This window comes from Vicugna pacos, chromosome 4 (genome assembly GCF_048564905.1).
Source record: "Vicugna pacos chromosome 4, VicPac4, whole genome shotgun sequence".
Lineage (NCBI taxonomy): Eukaryota > Metazoa > Chordata > Mammalia > Artiodactyla > Camelidae > Vicugna > Vicugna pacos.
In genome coordinates this window covers 5484161-5500166 of record NC_132990.1, presented here as the reverse complement: position 1 = coordinate 5500166, position 16006 = coordinate 5484161, and the positions used below count along the sequence as shown (strand labels likewise).

The window sequence follows — 16006 nt, the reverse complement described above, 5'->3', positions numbered from 1 at the left end:
CACTGGGTCCCTGCACAACCAGAAAACATCTCCCAAAACATCTGCCATGAATCTGAGAGCAGCAGAGAACGGGACTCTGTAAGGGGCAGGATTTTGGGGATTTTGAAAACTCTTCTTCCAATCAAAACATCTACTTCTGTTACGTGCCCAAAAGTGGACCATTACATTTTTAAAGAGCTACCTGGATTGTCTATTTTGCAAAGGACACTAGGAAATCAATCTGCTCTCTACCCTTTTATGCTGCAGATTACTCTTAAAATACTGTATCTAAGTAGGAGCTGATTCATAACAAACAGCAAGCGAATATCGAAAGAGGAAAGAAGTGAGGTTGTCCCAGGAAGGCAATAAGCCAATAAGCAAGATGGTGAGGAGGGGGAAGGGAATAACGCTGCTAGGCAACCACCCCGTTAATTCACCTGTATGAATACCAGAGCCCCAAGTTTTTCTCAGCGTCAACTGGCCCTCTTGCTTCCACCCAATCTCCTTTGATGTTCCAAATAACCTGTCAGAAATTATCTCCAGGGGTCCTGAAAGCTCAGAGTTCAAGAATCCAGCGGTCAGCCTGACTGGCTCTCTCCTGTAGAGATTAGAACTTCAGAACATGTGTGAGCATTCTACTTCCCTCTTAGATTTATACTCGCTGCCTCCTACTTCACAAATTGTACAATCTCACGAGTCCAAAGCCTTTGACAGCAGGGCCAGGTAATTCCCGGGTGGGCACTCATCACTGATTTCAAGCACACACCACTGACTCTTGGCTTACACCGTGATTGTGGGGACAGCAATCAGATAGCATTGTCTCCAAACTCAGGAAGTCACAGTCCTTACTGGGCTCCATCACCGAGGGAACTTAGCACCGGCAGGCCCTCCACACCGCACAACTCCAGGGAATACACGTTACGACGTTTTGTCGTCTATGTGGTGATGTTGTAGACTGCGCACAGATTATCGCACCCTTCACAGAAGAAGCAAGCCAGGCCCTTAGAGAAGATGGCTTCTCCAGGTTGTTTAGCCACTAATAGCTGAAATGGGATTACGCCCCAGGTCTCTGGGTCATAATCTTTCTCATACACTAAGCTGCCTCCACACCTTCTTAATAACAACAGAAAATACTGATGCTGTCTTACTACAGTGACCATTTACTATGTGCCAGGCTCTGCATATTTAATGATTTACATACATTTTCCCATTCATAAACATGATGGATGAATAAGTTATGGGCCCTGAGGGGGCCCAGGCCTCTAACCTGTTGGCCAAGTAATAAGAAAGGATTTGGCAGAGCTTTAGAAGGTCTAGATGTGAATGGAGTAGGACTCAATGTTTCTCTTTGCTTCAGAGCACAATACAGCCTTCTCGTAACCACTCTGCCCCTGGAGAGGCAAGGTGACATAACTGATTGCTGACACTGGGCATGCGTACTTCTGCCCACTGTTTCTTCTATGCTTCTCCATGCTTTAAATCTTACCAGGTCAAGATTGTCATGTACAGAGCAGAATACATAGGCACCTAGAGATTGGGCTGATTTTTCAGGGACTGCTCACTGCCAAGAGGCCTTGCTACCATTTAATTATTTGCTGTACTTGACAGAATAAAAGTAAGCCCTTACCTCACCAAGCAATTCCAGCTGGTGCCCTTTTCCCTGTGCCCCAACATCACCTTCTCATCATGTCCCAGGTCCAACAATGAGACACGGAGAAGGAAAACTAACTGAACACTTGGAGACTAGATTCCAGTCCTTCGAGGTTCTCTCCATGCATCCATCTTCACCCACAGAGCTTTTCCAGTTAGGGGTGCATTCATCGGCATGAACTGGAAACTCAACAATTGTGCCTTAAACAGGTAAGGGGTTAGTTTTCTCATTAAACAAGAAGTCCAGAGGTGATGTGGTGGACTGGGGAAGTCATCAAAGACCTAAGACTCCCTGCCTCAAATTTTTCTCCACCATCCTTTGCTTGAAGAACTGATCTTACGGTTGCAAGGCAGCATCATGATTGCGTTTAAAAGTGAGATGGGCAATGGATGAAAAGTGCCTGCCTGTGGAGTTTCTTTTTACCTGGAAGACAACAGCTTTCCAAGAAGCTTTCCCAATGGACTTTCAGATTTGTGCCACATGACTTTTGCTAAGGAGCCTGAGAAATCAAGTGCCTTGGCAGGAAAACATGCCGACCTGAAGAAAGCCAGGGTATGTTAGTCAGAAAGGAGAACGTGGCTCTCGAGTGGTGTCCATCCCCAGACCGGAGGCCATCCCTGGAGCCCTGACCAGCAGTCCTGACCATCTCTGGGTCCTTCTACAGAGGTCAGAGTTCCCTCTCTAGCTGGAGTCCTAGTTATTAAATAACCCTTTGTCTGGTGCTCTTCTCCGATTCAAGGCTCCTTCAGACAAATAAATCCACCATGTCTTACCTCCCTATTAGCCTTGGATAAAACCCAGAATATAAGTTTCCTGTTAAGCCTAGAGTCACCTCCACTGTCTTGTGCTCCATCAATGCAAACCCATTCTTTTCGTCCCTCCCCAAATTTTGGGCAGCTCCTTATATCCACAACGCCTTCACTGATTATTGCCTCCGCCTCCATGCCCTTCCCTGAGGCTGAGGGTCTCCTATGGCCTTCTCAAGTGAGGGTTCTCCTCATCTGATACCCAGGGAAGTTCAGGGAACTTGCAGACAAGTTCTTCCCCACCATTCCAATGAGACGCAAAGTTTTTCCCACTTGGGGCCCATTCTGAGAAGACTGCCTTCTTCAGACCCCCTCATCCAAATCTTCCAATCTTGTTCTTCCCAAACCACCATCCAGTAATCAGAGTAAACTCATTACTCAGACAATCTCGCTTCCTAGGAAAGTGGACCAAGAGATACACTGTTCAAAATCCTGCCCCCAGGAGGGTTTCTCTTCCTCACTACCCTCATACTGAAATGCCTTCGTCACCCACTTCTGGCAGAAGCTGGCAGGTCTAGAAGGAACATCTATGAACAGGATCAAGTTGGGGTTTTTTTTAAAAGAAGTCTTCAGTCCCAGGGAGCTCTCCATGTGGTCACAAGTGTGGGCTGAAGGAAGGACAGATGAGTGGAAGGAGAAGGCACACTGGGAGTGTGAACCACATGGTCATGAAACTTATCTGCGCCTTCAAAGCCTCCCAGGCCTGCTCCTCTAACTGCTTCTTACGCCTGATGACTGAGGCCTGACTTCTTGCCGGGGGATTGGGGGGGGGCGGTGGTCAGAGAGTATCCAGTTCACAACCATGCATTTAGAGTAAAGCCCAGTAGCAAATCAGGAGCTGTTTCTTTAAGGAGAATAGTTACTTGCTTATGGGAACACGGCATTGCTCTGTATTCCTTGGGTTCTTTGTTGTGATTCTCCATGAGCATCATATATATTCTGGTTTGCCACAGATACTCGAGAAATCATTGCATGTTTTGAGCCAAGAGGAAAATCAAAGCAAGTCGACTGGAGAGTCATATCTTATCCTGGGCTCCACACAAAACTGATAGCTTTGGGGTCCACTTGGTAAACTGGTCCAAACAGAACACCCAATATCCAAAGAGGCTCATTATGCACCATGCCTTTTTCTTGGTGGTAAGAGGCATAATATTAAGCAGCATGTGCTTCCTATTGCAAAAGATAATAACCTAATATTTCCCAGAGCGCTGGAACTCCAGACACTTTGCATATGTTCTTTTGCAATATCTTTGTTTCATGTGCCCTAGGAGAATAACTAAAGAACCTGCTATTCCTATACTCTGTCAGCCTAATGTCATCAGTGCGGGCATTAGTGGTACATACTTTAGAATGATGATTTGGTAACAGTCTTTATGGATTAGATTGGGGCACAGAGTCAGAGCTGTGCCCCCTTGCAGGGGCCTCAAGATGGCAAATGTATATGGCTGACCCGTCAGGTGAAAGCAAGGTATTTCCGGTGTTCTCCATTTATTGAAAGAGATTAAAAATAGACCAACTATATTCAGCCATAAAAAAGAATGAAATGCCATTTGCAGCAATACGGATGGACCTAGACATTATCGTATTAAGTGAAGTAAGTCAGACCGAGAAAGACAAATATCATGATATCACTTGCAGAATCTAAAAAAAATGACACAAATGAACTTTACAAAACAGAAAGACTCACAGACATAGAAAACAAACTTATGGTTATCAAAGGGGAAGGACGGAGGGATAAATTACAAGTTGGGGATTTTCACATACAAACTATTATATATAAAATAGATAAACAACAAGATCCTACTGTGGAGCACGGGGAACTATATTCAGTATCTTGCAATAACTTATAATGAAAAAGAATATGAAAAAGAATATATATGTCTATGTATAACTGAATCCCTATGCTGTACACCAGAAACTAACACAACATTGTTAATCAACTATACTTCAACTGAAAAAATAAAGAACACCCACTGAATAGCTGCCCATCAAGTACAGGAGCTTCATAAATTTGCTCCAGTAATAAAATTCTGTGTGAACGAGCATCCACAATGGAAATGACCACCTAAGTCAATTTATAATTTACCATTATTACACAGGATCAGTCCATTTTTTGCATTTGCCTAACTGGGAAGCATATCAGAAGGCAATAAGGACATTCATATTCAAATGTTTGATTGTAATATGATTTCTGAAATTCCCCCAGAAATAGAATTTTGCTTTCTGTGTACTATTCAGTGAATTTAGCCAATTACTCTGATGTGCAAACTACAATGCCTTTCTATATCACTGAGAATTCATTTAATCTTGGTATGTAATAGTTTTCCCAATAAAAGAGCCACAATTATTTTTTTTGCAGGGGAGAGGGGAAATGCCAGAAGGAACTTGTTAGACATATGCAGTAATACAACACAGTCTTTCATCAGTGGTTCTCAGCTTCACCTTCATGCAAGAGGCTCTAGATTCTTTGACTGACTTACATCATGGAGTTGGGTAAGAAGTCTTATTTTCTAATATGATGGCTTGAGCCAAATTTCTATTTCCTTTCATCCATCGGCTGCTTGTGGATTTCATTTCTAAGGACCCCATAATTTAAAAGCCACAGCCAGGAACTTGTACATGTCGGATCATCACTTAAATTCTTCACCCCGTGCTTGCCCTGCCGCCTGATGAAATGCCCACGTCCACTCTGGGTCTGCTGTCATCTGAACTCAGGCATTCTGAGCTGCCTTCCATCACACTGAGATAAAGGAGCCTGCTTTCACTGCAGCATTTTTCATCAGCATTTTTGATCTCTCAAGAATAGATTGTAAAACTATTTTTTAATATTGTGGTGTTTCTCTCATCAATACAGCGTTCATGGCAAGGGTAGGGGGAGAGTCTTCTCAGCTCTAACTGGAGATGTAATAAGGGGCAGGCGAGGCATATACACCAAAGATTCAGTTCAGCATCAATTACAATTTTTGAAATTATTGTCCCTGCCTTATTAGACCCTTGTCAGTCATTTCTGCATCATTCTGGCCCAGAAAGGGACAGCATTTAATCCAAGATTATTTAAGTTAACCCAGAAAATAAGTAGAACCACAGCTGGTTAGCTAATTCTAGCCCAATTTATGCTGAATCCCTAGTAAGTACATCTGTATAAATACTCTGAGTCCCATCCCTGGTGAAACAGCCTCAAAATCCATTTCAAAAAAATCCATCTAGTTTCTTAATGATACAAATTTATAAACCCTTTCAGATTCTCCTAAACACAACATCTAAATTTTGCACCTCATCTTCCTAACTGTATTGTGTTTAAATCCTGGTGACCTTTAGAGCATCAATAAGAGATGGGATATGTGGGAAATTATTTCTTCAGAGAATCTGAAAAGCACTTTGAATCTTACCATATCTCTTATTCCAATTACTGGGGTCCCTGGTCAAAACCCGAATGTTTGGAAGAGACCTGGTCAGACTGTGAAGTAAACTGGTGCATATATTTGTCAGTCTGTGAACTTCATTTTTTAGCTATTTTAGCCCCACGTCTACAAGCCAAAAGAAAGCTGTAAGTATTCAGTGTTTTTCGAGCACTTTCGGTCATAACCTACATTATTCATATAAAATATATTTTCTGGTACATGTAAGTTCACACATACATACAACTGAATCAAAAATTACATGGAAATATTTCCTATTCCAACTACAAATAATGTATTTTGCTATTTTCTCTTCTGTAAATGTTATCTTTAAGCTCTTGGTCATGACTACACTATAATGGGTTTCAACCACAATCTCATAAAAATTCTGGGTTTCATCCCATGTCTTGAGGTAATCATTTCAAGTTTTGATACAGCTATGAAAATATTCAATGAGAGACGAAACCATCCTATTCCTGTCCTCCCAAAATTTCTCATTCTCTTAACATTGATTTAATAATGAATTCTAATAAACCCTATTTCTTTGAGATCTATATTATGCAACCCATTCATTCTCTTTCTTGTCAGTTTTTGTACGATTAGGGGTTCTTTGGATTCAAATAACAAAAACGAATTCTGACTAACCCAAGTAAGGAAAAAGAGCTTATTGGGAGCATACTGAGTTAACACAGTCAAAAGAACTTCTTAACAATCAAACGCTGGAAAAAGTAGGTAAGTTTCAGGAATCTCACCTTCAGAAATGTACAGATTGTCTCCTGAACATTCTCTTCCAGCCACATTTGCTGATGATTCAAGTGATTTGTAGAAAAGAGAATCTGACTGACCCAGTTTTTTGTGGTGTGCCAAACCCGCCGTGGGCATGCTAACAGGGTCTTCTGATGGGCCACCCCATCAGAACCACATGGATCAGGATGAGAAATGCATCCCAGAGGAAGAGATGTTCCCAGACACAAATACAAGATGTTCACTCTGGTAAATCGTGTAATCAGGATAGCCACTCATTTTAGAAGTAGCGTTCCAGGAAAAGTCTGGTTCGGCACACTGCAGAATCCCTCTCCAGCAACTCAGATGGATGTGCCGCATTCTCAGAGCAGGGACGACTCAGTGACAGAACTCTGTGATTTGGGCACTGATGGAGAACTCCAGATATTCCATGTGCCAACAGGCACTGCTTCCCTGGTCAGGCTAATGGGAGTTGGGGCGGGTGGCATTCTCAAATAACCCCTTGATTATATTTGAGATGAGGCTGAAACATTTTTTAAAAACTCTCACATTAATCAGAAATGTCTAAAAACAGTAGTTCTCAACACAGAATGCCCCCGGTATGAACTGCGTTGCCTTTTCAAAACACACATGATCATCATACAACCTCAGAGATTATGACGGAGCCCAGACACGTGTGTTTTGGACAGAGAGGTATTTCTCAAGCACATCTAGGGTTAAAATGCACTGACTGGGAAATCATAGCAACCCGAAGCCTGGAGATGAGCATTGTTTGACTAAGCTCTGGAAAAGTCACAGAAATGGGGAGGCGAGGCAGCACATCCTGGAGACCAGGAGGAGGAAGTGACATACAGTGGGGTTTTCTGTGTGTAAAGTATATTTGCCAAATCATTTTTCTTCTCCCCTCATCTTATCTTGATGTTGCCACAATTACCTGAAACTCTGCCATTAAGAGTTCACTTCTGAAGGAACCTTGTATATTAAGCTCTACTAATATATTAGAAAAAAATTCTAGGAAGAGGGCTGGGAATCAGAGACAGGGCAGGAAGCATTTAATATAGAATAAAGAGAGACATGAATGTAAAAGGGTTGGGGGTGGTGTGTGGTAGAGTCCACTAGGTGCCAATGCAATGTATTGACTGTCCCTTCTCCCTCACTAACAGAACTGTAGGCTAGCCCAGTTCAAAGGCTACATTTCCCAGGCTTCCCTACTGCTGGGAGTGGCCAATGAGATGTGAACAGAGGTGGCGTGGCACTCCCACGCGCCTTCATAAAGGGGACTGACTCAGCTGAGAGGTCTCCCCTCCACTCTTCCCCTTCTCCTTCTCGATTCACAGTGAACTCAGATGTAGTGGCTGAAGCTCCAGATGCCATCTGGCACCACGAGGCCATCTGAGTATGGAGGATGCTTGCTGCAATGGTGGAGCAGGACTGACGGAGCCTGGCTCCCTGATCACATGCACTTCAACTGTCTGAGCTCAGCCTTGGACCGCCTGCCTCCAGAACTTTCTTACAGAAAGGAGAAACAAGCCTCTAGTTTATTAGGTTGCATACCAGGGTCTTCGGTTATATGCAGCCACATTAATCCTAGAGGAGAATCCATGCACTGAGAGGCCATTTTCAGGAAGCCTTTCAAAAGGAGTGCTCTGAAATGTCTTAATGTATACATGTGTGTGTGTATACACATATATACATACACACATACACACACACACACACACACACGTATATATACAAATTAACTGCCATCAGGTGGAAAGTAAAAGAATCCTATGCCCCCTTTTTTGGTCATATCCATCCACAAGCTGTGTCTGTTTGCAGGCAGTCCTGCAAGCTTCACCCCAGCAGGCATCCCACCCCTTTTGGATGCTTCCCTCCCATCTCACTAGTCATTCCCTATCCATCCTCACCCTCCTTGTCTCTCAGGCCTGATGCTCTTTAGGTTGCTCCTTAGGTTGTCCCAGGTGAGGCTGTGCTCTTGTGGGCCATCCTTCTCCATCCCAGCCCCACTACTAAGGCTGCTTTGTGAGAGCTCCTGTGCAGCCCAGCACCCTCGCTGAGGGAGGTTCCTCCCACCTGCCCCACGCAAAACCCAGACAACATTCAGCAAGAAGTTAGCGTGGTAACAGACGACGAGCCACCGATGAGAGCTGACTTCTTCTCTTAAAAAGCTTAGAGCTGAAATTAAATCCTATAAATGAAGATCTTGGAGTAAAAACTTAGTATTTTGGAGATTGTGTTTAGTTGTGTTACATGTGTTTAGATATCTTTCCCAAGGTCACATCCTATAAGAGGCAGTTAAGAAACGGTCCGAGAGAGATGGAGGTTGGGTACCATAAAGCTGAGTTATTCATGACTGACAGATTGAGTTGCTAGTAACTGTAAGTCCCAGTTACTGACCTAGCAGCCAGCAGAGTCAAGAGACAGGCTTTTCTGGCTACACAGGGAGCAGATATTCCTGTAAATGGGCTGGGTGGCCGCTGGAGTGGCAGGCATGGCCATGTGGTCCCTTGGGTAGTGGGCTTCTGCACTCCCCCTCCCCCCTCCTGTCCCCATCTCTGACACCCTGGGAGGGCCTCTTTCTGGTGTGCCTGACAATTCTGTTTCCACAGCTGGGTCTTATTTGCATTTTTCATTGTCCATCAGATGCATTTATTAGCAGGACTCTGCATATCCAAATCCCATACTGTTCCGTGGTCTCCGTGTTACGCCAAATTGGCTTCCCAGGAGAAACACATTCCCACCAAACACACATGTACACCTCCCTGCTTGGCTCTCAAAGCCTGTTTGAATCTCCCGATATATTTCTGCATCCCCACCTCAGGTCTCTACCTCTGCTCGTACATACATTAAGGCCGCCATGTTTTGGACATAGATTCTCTCCCCCACGCCAACATCTTTCCTGACTAATAATAATATACTAATAATATAGGTAATAATGGTGGTACCTAGCACAGAGCACCTGCTATGTGCCAGGCATAGTGCAAGGTGCTCGACATGCATTATGCCATTGACCCCTTCTAAATAATGTATTAGAGGCGAATACAATTACCCTCCCTTTTTGCATCGAAGAAAGACCAGAGCATTACATATGTCCAAGGTAATAAAGAGTACAGCCAGGACAGGACACTGAGGCTGACCCCAGAGCTCATGGTCATGGCCGCTGCGCCCTTCTAAGGTAATGTCATGAGCCTAATGGCCACGCGTCGGTGCCAGAGTCCCAGGTCCAAATTCTGACACCACCATTTACAAGTTAAATTTTGAAAACAGTGTTGGCATCTAGTAAATGGCCAATTCTTATCAGCTATCATTCTTGTTGCTTCCAAAGTTCTTCCATTACTGTCTCCTCGTGGGAGCAAAAGATTCCTTTTGGCTGCAAGAGACTGACATCACCTCTTAAAGACAACAAATAAATTAAAAGGATAAATGATAAATACAAAGACTCACAGACATAAAAAACAAATTTATGGTTACCAGTGGGGAAAGGGGGTGAGAAGGGATAAATCGGGATTTCGAGATTGCAGATACTAACTACTATATATCAAATAGATAAACAGCAAGTTTCTTCTGTACAGCACAGGGAACTATACTCAGTATCTTGAAGTAACCTCCAATGAAAAAGAATATGAGAAGGAATATATGTATATTTATCTATGACCAAAACATTATGCTGTGCACCAAAAATTGACACAACACTGTAAACTGACTATACTTCAATTAAAAAAAAAAAAGAAAGCCAGAAATTACCGGAAAAAAAAAAAAAGATAAAGAAGAAAGGAAGAAAAGAAAGAAAAAAACAAAGGAAACTCCAAAAGAAAAGTGACACGAATGAAGTAAGTCCTTGGGAGAAGAATCTTTTTTTTCAAACCTTGACGGAATTTAACCTCCACAAACTGTAGTTGTTTCAGAAGATTTTTTTTTCTTTTTTTGCTATATACAGAATTCAAAGAATTGATTTAACAGGAATTTGAGTTCCACTTAACAACTCCACACTGGTAATAGCAAGTTCTGCAGACACCATGCCATTGGGTAAAGGAGCGCCGCTGTTTCTAGGCAACCGACCAGAAGCAACAGAGAAGAACTAAGCCAACGACTCAAGCTCAGGGGCTGAGAATTCCGTCTCCCACTTTGCTTCTATGACCTTGAGCAAGTCGCCTTCCCCGTGCGCCTTTTGCTCCCTGTTCTGCTAAATGTAGATGGCAAGTTTAGCCTTGTTTTGAGCAAGCCACTTCCAAAAGCAACCTGCTAATAAAATGTATAATTAAAATGTGTGATAGAACATTATTTGGCCATTAACATAATTGTCTCTCCATTAATATACATGTGTGGTCTTGGTTTTCATGCATTAATTATTAAGAATTCTTCAATCAGAGTCTTCCTGAATATAAACTAGGGCCAAATTTGTGTTCTACATTAAGATTGAAGAATCTGTACATCTCAAGGGATCTCAGGTCTGAGAGAGATCATTTATAAGAAGATGCAAATACCTTTGATACAATTGTTCCACTGCCCATAGTTATTTCAGACTAAATTAGCCTTAATTTAGATAGATCCTGAAAGCTCCATAACATCTCAGCAGGGAGGGTGGCTCATGATGCCTCAAGTTCCATGTACCACTCCTGCATAACTAATTATTATCATCATCTTTGTTATTAACCATAAAATGAAGAAGACCTAGCTAATTATTTAATAGAGTGGTCGAGTGTCAATAAGCATTGAGAGGCCCTCTTATTAATCTCAGGTCATTATTCAGCCTTGAACCTGAAATCCAACCCCACAATACATCGGCTTTCACCATGGTGGACATGAAAGAAAACCAGTCAGCCCAAATCAGAGGTAAGACCTGTACTTCCCTTTTCTTGTGAGGAACAGCTGGTTGTAAAGCCTGCACAGAGACTGACCTGGTTCTTTCTGTATTTGAGAAATCGACCAAAAAGAAAAAACTGGTCACTAAAGATTAATGACTAGCTTACCTAGTTCCCTTAGTCATGACAGGAACTCAAAACTGCCCTTCTATGTTTGCATTTTCTTTGATTCCAGCTTCTCAAAGATGCAGGGGGTACTTAGGGGCACCTCTGGAAAAAGATTCTCAGTCAGAATGTTCACCTCAAAGGAATAATTGGGATTACCTCCAGACAGCGATTGAGAACAGAATGTGGTTGGTTTTTGTTTATTTTTTTTCTTTTCTTTTTTACAAAATAAAACCGTGTTGATCTGGAAAACTTCCAGCAAATAGCATTTTATTTGGAGATTCCCCTTTCCTCATTTTAAAACCATCTCTGGTGAGCAGAACCCTGTTTAAATCAACCAAGTAAGGAAGAAAATGTTGACTGTTATTAGTGGAGTTACCCAAATATAATTCACAATAGCCACTCGAAACAGCCGTGCTGTCATTAGGAGGTCAGCAGCGTATATGCTGGAAGTATCAAGTTCAACAGCGGAGTCAATATTTGTCTTCATTTACATATCAAACTAGAAAATCAAACAAACAACTCTCTCGTAACAAATGAATTGGCCTTGATAATTTTGTTATGCTATTTTGACACAAGGTCACCAGGGCCCCAGAAGGTATTTAGCAAGGAAGTCACACAGGGACAGAGGTAACACACCTCTCCCAAGACCACAAATATTATGGCTACGTGACGCATAATTGTCTGCAAGCCAAACATCCCATTCTTTCGGTGTTGACAGAAAGGGGCCACCACACTGTATCTGAGAACTGACGCCGCTGCGTCTGTTTACCTGCAGGTGCAGAGGGAGGTTACCTGCTCACGGGTGGAAGGGTGGAAGCAGGTATTCTTGGTAGTGGCATCTGTCTCCCAGAGGCAGAGCTGAGTTGAGTTACGTCACCAGAAACCCCCACCTTGTTTTCGCCCTCCCAAGCACAGACCTACTTCACAAGGTTAACGACTGTCCCTTTAACGACTTTTCACACTAAAGGCGCTTGAAAAAAGATTTACTTTTCACAACCAATCGCTTTGCTTCTAACATAACAGCTTTTTAACCCCCCCTGTTTGCTAAATGGCAAACAGATTGCTCAGTATTACAGTTCAGGCAAAGTCATACTCATGAGTTTACCCAGAGACTCCAGTGTGGGATGACTGAGGATCGTGGTCCATGTTTGGACGACTCTGGGACGTTTGGCTTTGCTTAGATGTGCTGCGCGCGGAGGATGGAGAGGTACCATCTCCCACAGCTCTTCACCCATGCAGTGCAGCCACTGTTTCTAGGGGTCTCACCACTGCTCTTTCATTTAATCTCCATTTTGCCTGAAAGATGTTTTTCTGAGTTATAACTTCATTTCCCTATGCAGTTTTAATGCAACTAAATTATGCATCCCCAAAAGACTGAAAAGTTGGTGAAGAAAATGGAGCAGAAAGAAGAAAAAAGTTCATGGCACTTCTCCACACACCACAAGCCATCATCTTCTCTTCCTTCCTGGGGACCAAAACCTTTTAGTGCACCATGTACAAACCATATTTATTAACCTTCAGATTATTCTCTTTTTTTTAACCTTCAGATTATTCTTTAGAACCTCTATAAAAGTATCACTGTCCAATCGATATGCTTTTCTATTTGTGTGCATGGTTCAGGCATCTTAGCGCTGGCCTTGAACACATTCTAATTTTTTCTACTAAAACTCATGGAATTTTGTCTTCACTTTGTGGCTTTCCACTTTATAGCAAGATTTGCAGGGATGCATGATACTTGCTAAACAAGGGATAGATGTACCCTGGGCTGAATCTGATCTGTGTAAATGGGGAATCTTTCCTCATTAATCGCTAATCTGGTACATTTACTGGGCCCTGAAAATGATTCTGTTTCCCCTGCCTCTTTCCTTTTGGCAAGTTATTCCTGTTCCCTGGTGTTCTCTCCCCTTGCAGATCATCCTATCCTGATCGTGCACATGCTTCAATACCCTACTTGCATGCCTCCACTCGCTGGCCCCTGCTTTCTCTGCATCCCGACTGTCTGACTGGCTGCACCATTCATTTTCCCACGAGGGCACACTTGCTGAACTTCACTGTAAAACTGGTGGAAAGGCCCAGGTCCTTCTTCGCAGTAGACTATAAATTCTGTTGTTTTCTCTCCCCAGTACCATCACCCACCCTCACAGCTCCTCACAGGGAGCTGGACAAGATGCAGATGCTTAATAAATATTTACTGAATTGGAATTCTATGTCATTAATTACTATTTTCTAGTCCAGCATACAATAGAGGCCAAATCTATGCACACCCAAATTATTTCTAAAGAAGTGCTCCGTTGTATCTCTTCCTTTCAGGAAGATCTGAAGCCTGCAAAGACGTTTTGCCCTATAGACACTGACAGGGATAATAAAATAGTGCTTAAGTAATTGGCTTGGTACACAGAACCCCTTGTGTGACACCTGGCTTTCCTACTTACTGGCTGTGGGACATTGAGCTAGTTTCCTAATCTGTCTAAGCCCCAGATTCTTAATTAGCAAAGAAGAAAATGACACAGTCTTTTCCAGTTATCGTAAGAATCAAATGAATGTTTTTCCTTCCTGTCTCTCTTGATTTTAGACATACTTACTTCAAGGTCATTTTCAGATTGCTCAAGTATTTTCATTCCCTTGGGAGTGAACTCCTCACCCAACTGCTGAACTTATTCCGTCTTCTTCAGCGTCAGCTTTGTTCACGTGCTGTGAACAAACTTGGACTCTGCAGGCTCTTCGTGAGTAAGTAGTTCAAGGGTATATATGTTTCCTTCTCTCAAGTTTAGCCTTCCCTTTCAAGCAGTTTTGCTCTTTCCGCCACAATCTACCCCTGTGCTTCTCGGGGGATCCAGATCTTAAAGGAGAACCTCGGGGCTCCCACATGAAGGTGACAGTGAGGATACCACAGAGACAACAGCTGAGCCACCTGCAGGTGGATGGACCCCTTCCTAGAGCAAGGCTGCCTCTGCCCCCTCCTGCCACGCAGGCGCATGACTTCCTAACACACCTCTTCAGACAGACCACTTCCCTCAGCTTCTGTCTGTAGCCAGGGATTTGGTGAATTCCCCAGTTTTAGGCAGTGTCCCTGATACACCTTTCATGGGGTTTTTGGTCCCAGTTACCCCCTAGACGTTGAACGCAGGGAACAGCCAGCCTGTAGCTTCCCTGCTTACTGCTTTGTGTATCTGTGCTGTGTTCAGGTCTAGAGAGATCTTTATTTTGTCTGGGTCGGGGGGGGGGGGCGGTTGGAGAAGCATGCCTTTCTTATTTATTTATTTATTTATGTATTTAACATTTTGATTTTTTGTGGGTGTCTGAAATCACAATGCTGTCCCAACTTGCAAGGAGCACCATGGAAGGCATCCTGGGGGAGGCCCATCTGAACTGGGCCGTAGACTGCAGATTCAAGAGATGAAGAAGGACCGGAGGCCAACCCTAAGGAGGGGCGTGAGCTCCAGCCATATGTCAGAGAAGGAAAAGAGATTGATTTTAGTTGGTACACCTTGAGTGTGTGTCCCTGTGTGTCTGTGTGTGTGTGTGTATGTGTGTGTAAGGGGGTGTCATGGGACTTTAGGCCGAAAAAGGAGACGAGTAAAATTCAAAGCCCAATGAAATTAAATGACCTACCAAGGTCAAGCTCAGTCCCCCAAGGCACCTAATTTTGAACAAAACTATAGCAAAGCCGTAGGAGGGGACAGAGAGGAAGGAGGAGGAAGAAGAGCGGGAGATGCAGGGGAGGAGGGGGAGGAGGGCAAGGAGGGGACCCAGGAGGAGGAGGTGATGGTGCTCTTTTCTCAGGAAGTTTAACCCTTCAGTTCTGAATGGACAACATCTGTAAACAGCACACATGCAGATTTGATTCTCAAGATCTTTTACAAAGTAACTTACAGTAATAAGTGAAAATGGGATAAACCACGATGGGGGGCATGAGAAGGAGAAGAAGGACCCCTGGACATCACTGGAGAGCATCAACTCCAACCTCCTTATTGTGTCCAACTCGGACACAGAGAGACTCAGTGACTTCCCTAAGTCAGATAAATTCACACCCAAGACCACTACCCCCGAAGCTTTTTAGCATCTGTGCAGTTTTCTTCTCTTTTCATTATCAGGGAGAAGCTGGTTAATTGAGAACTACTCACTGGAGTAGATATGCTTTGAGTCAAACAAAAGGAGGCAGTATTTACAATTTTGGTTCTTGTAGATTTTGTAGAATACTACGTGGGTGGATCTGATGATTTGTAAAATGTAACTGAAATATCTTTTGAGCAAATAGAATGAATTCCATATGCATACTCTATATTCGGGAAAATGGCATAATTGACAGAAGGAATGAGAAGTCTTTATGGGATAAAAATGGGGTGGCAGGAAGCCATTACTGGTCACAGGGAGTTATTATGGTTATGAGTGGTGACAGACCAATAAAGCAGTGAATCCATAACTGACTTCTCAGACCACTGGATCCTGACATTC

General features: G+C 43.2%; 2 long non-coding RNA genes across 3 annotated transcripts in view; one reads left to right on the top strand and one right to left on the bottom strand.

The window, feature by feature from the left end:
- The window catches only part of LOC140695797 (uncharacterized), a 183163-nt gene extending 171522 nt beyond the window's left edge, over positions 1–11641 (bottom strand). The window contains exon 1 of the long non-coding RNA XR_012071614.1: positions 11552–11641. This is a non-coding gene — a long non-coding RNA (uncharacterized lncRNA). The remainder of the gene's footprint in view (positions 1–11551) is intronic.
- LOC140695796 (uncharacterized) lies at positions 655–5255 on the top strand. Of its 2 annotated transcripts, XR_012071613.1 has the most exons (4): positions 655–702; positions 1675–1839; positions 4796–4929; positions 5018–5255. It is a non-coding gene; the product is annotated as an uncharacterized lncRNA (long non-coding RNA). The 2 variants fall into 2 exon arrangements; XR_012071612.1 differs by lacking the exon at positions 655–702 and having other exon boundaries at positions 1653–1839.
- Positions 11642–16006: the final 4365 nt, after the last annotated feature.